This window comes from Salminus brasiliensis, chromosome 20 (assembly GCF_030463535.1).
Source record: "Salminus brasiliensis chromosome 20, fSalBra1.hap2, whole genome shotgun sequence".
Taxonomy (NCBI): Eukaryota; Metazoa; Chordata; class Actinopteri; order Characiformes; family Bryconidae; genus Salminus; species Salminus brasiliensis.
In genome coordinates, this window is record NC_132897.1 from 349,210 (window position 1) to 352,980 (window position 3,771).

Consider the following 3,771-nt stretch of genomic DNA (forward strand, 5'->3'; position numbering starts at 1 on the left):
TAGAATTGCTGGCGGGGCTGGTGTTGGTATTCTGCGGCTGTTGTTAGAATTGCTGGCGGGGCTGGGTGTATCTGGGTGGAGAATTGCTGGCGGGGCTGGGTGTATTTGGGTGGGAAATTGCTGGCGGGGGCTGGGTGTATTTGGGTGTAGAATTGCTGGCGGGGCTGGGTGTATTTGGGGTGGACGAATTGCTGGCGGGGCTGGGTGTATTTGGGTGGAAAATTGCTGGCGGGGCTGGGTGTATTTGGGTGGAGAATTGCTGGCGGGCTGGGTGTATTTGGGTGGAGAATTGCTGGCGGGGCTGGGTGTATTTGGGTGGAGAATTGCTGGCGGGGCTGGGTGTATTTGGGTGGAGAATTGCTGGCGGGGCTTGGGTGTATTTGGGTGGAGAATTGCTGGCGGGGCTGGGTGTATTTGGGTGGTATCTTAATGTTGAGTATTGATCGATTAAGTACTCTTACCTGAGTATGGGCTGATGCTAATCCAATCTAAGTACCTTGATGCTGAGTATCAGCTGATTCCTCCTAATAGTGACTATTAGCTGAAAACGTCCGATCTGAGTACCCTATTGCTAAATACCGCCCGATCTGAGTACCTTAATGTAGAGCATTGGCCTATATTGATCTGACCTGATCTGATTAATCTCAGAATCAGCTGATATCGATCCGATTAGAGTATCTTAATGCTGTGTATCATACAGTACTGATCCAATCTGAGTAGCTTAATGCTATTTAGGATTGGGTTTAGGGTTATCAACAGAGGTCCTCACTAATATAGAAAAACAGCTGGTGTGTGTGAGTGTGTGTGTGTGTCAGCAGTGATTGGGCTTGGCAGAGGGTCAGTATCTGTCTCTGCCAGGCGGTGTAGCACCCCTACCCCCTGTCTGTCTGTGCTCTCCCTGCTGGAGGCGCTGGCATGTCAGCAGTCATGGTGTGTGTGTGGTGTGTGTGTGTGTGTAGGGGAGAGGGGATGGTGGGGGTGGTGATGGGCAGTCTGACACACAGCAGGTGGGCTGTTATTTCCTCTCTCTCTCTTCAGGGACTTAAACAGGTGCTCCAGCTCCCAGACCACACAGCAGACAGACAGGTTAATATACACTTTATTGGTCCTGATGGAATTAGCAACAGAAAGCCTGAACAAATCGCCACACAGCAGTGTTTCCTTTTCCACCATTACAAACACCAGCTGTCCTTTCCAGTGTGAATCAGGACTGGACCAATAGAAATGCTCCTAAAGCAGTGTCCTGCATTAACAAACCTATAGGAGACCCGTCTGTTTACCCCCTCATGAAAGGGTGGATCTTCTGTCAAGCTATCTAGCTACACTATATGGACAAAAGTATTCGGGACACCTGCCCGTTCATTGTTTCTTGTAAAAAGAGTTTCTCCTGCTTCTGTTGGAGTAACTGTCTCTACTGTCTAGAGAAGAAGAAGATGATCATCACCCCACCTCATCATCCCCAACTCATCCCAAAAGTACTGGATGGAGCTCCACCACCATCATTCCAGAGAACACAGTTCCTCCACTGCTCCACAGCTCCTCAATGCTGGGGGCTTTATACCCCTCTAGCCCACGCCTGGCATTATTAAACAGCATGGAGCCAATAGGGTCATGATGTTGATCTGCTCCAGAGAGTCCTATTCTATTGGCAGTACTTCTTCTCTACAGGGACTAGACACTGGGGATGGAAACTACAACCTCAGGACATTGGGATTTGATTGTGAAAAGCAAAAAGTTCCAAGCATGGGATCAGACCCAGACTCAGAGAGTGTGTTCAGAGTTCTGAGCGGGTTTGGATCAGTATCAGACTGATGTGTGAAGCTCCTACTGTTCACGTGTTTTATCCTCCACAGCAGCAATTCAGGACACACACACACACAATGAACATCACCGGGTTTCAGCTTCAGCTCAGATCAAACCCATCAGAACCGCAGAGATAGACCTGCTAGATAGGCATGATAGAGATATTGGGCCTAGTATAACTGAACCCTGCCACTGGTACATCCAGCTGCCACTGTAACTGTTAACCTTTGTATGTTGTGATCTTACCAAAGGCCACAAAGTCAGTGGACTGAAACTCACTGGACCTCAGTGGACCTCAGTGGACCTCAGTGGAGCTCCTGTTAATGGAGGATAATTCGACTGACTTGGCAACTTGTGGCCATGTGGCCGCTCCACTGCTGCTTTCACTTTCACTCTCTCTTTTCCATTACGTCACAAACACGCCATCTACACCGATATCATCCTTAATCTAACAGGACACCTAAATGCTACGTGCCTAAAAAGTGTAGTAGTAGTAGTAGTGTCCTGTAGTAAACTATAGTAGTGTATAATACTGGTGTAGTGTCCTGTAGTAAACAATAGTAGTTGTATAATACTGGTGTAGTGTCCTGTAGTAAACTATAGTAGTGTATAATACTGGTGTAGTGTCCTGTAGTAAACTATAGTAGTGTATAATACTGGTGTAGTGTCCTGTAGTAAACTATAGTAGTGTATAATACTGGTGTAGTGTCCTGTAGTAAACTATAGTGATGTATAATACTGGTGTAGTGTCCTGTAGTAAACTATAGTGGTGTATAATACTGGTGTAGTGTCCCTGTAGTAAACAATAGTAGTGTATAATACTGGTGTAGTGTCCTGTAGTAAACTATAGTAGTGTATAATACTGGTGTAGTGTCCTGTAGTAAACAATAGTAGTGTATAATACTGGTGTAGTGTCCCTGTAGTAAACTATAGTAGTGTATAATACTGGTGTAGTGTCCTGTAGTAAACTATAGTGATGTATAATACTGGTGTAGTGTCCTGTAGTAAACTATAGTGGTGTATAATACTGGTGTAGTGTCCTGTAGTAAACAATAGTAGTGTATAATACTGGTGCAGTGTCCTGTAGTAAACTATAGTGGTGTATAATACTGGTGTAGTGTCCTGTAGTAAACAATAGTAGTGTATAATACTGGTGTAGTGTCCTGTAGTAAACTACATTAGTCATCTATATTACTGCTATAACGCTTCTTCAGGCTGGTTTGGGGGTTTTTATCATACACACTGCATTGCTCTATGCTGACCACTAGGGGTAGCTGTTGTTCTTTAGAAAAAAACACACCAAGCTATCTAAAACCCTGCTGTGTGTGTGAGAGAACAACCACACCAGATTACAAAGACAGTGTATTTATACATCCAAAAGTATCCGGACAACCCTTCTAGGCCTAAGTCTAAGGTCACCAGTGTGGACCAGAGGGGTAAAAAGCCCCTACCAGCATTAAGCTGTGGAGCTGGTGGAGCTGTGGTGTTCTCTGGAATGACTGGTGGAGCTCCATCCAATGCCTTTAGGATGAGCTGGAGTGTCAGAACTAATCATCCAACATAGAACCAGACCTCACTGATGCTCTCACTCTCATGAGGGCAGTATGCTATCATGTCCTCCTCACAGCAATGTTCCAACATCTAGCGTGGAGCCAGGCTCAGGCTCTGGTGTTGAAAGGCTGTGTTAATGCTCTTGATTTCAGAGAAAAGCTGGAGGCATCATGGACGTGGACGTGTTAAGCAGTGTGGAGTGTTTGAGGGGGAGGGAAGCTAAAACTGTGACATTTTAATGGTTTTCTGATGAAAAGATGCTTCTGAGCTGGGAATTACATCTTAATCCAGTGGATTTCCTCTCGGGCCTGTGAGGCCGCTGTAAGCAGCAGCTCCTGGAGAGACAGGTGAGGCTGGGTCAGACCGTTCTACAGTAACCTGACCTTTACAGTAATTGCAGGTGTGTGTCCTTTTCTA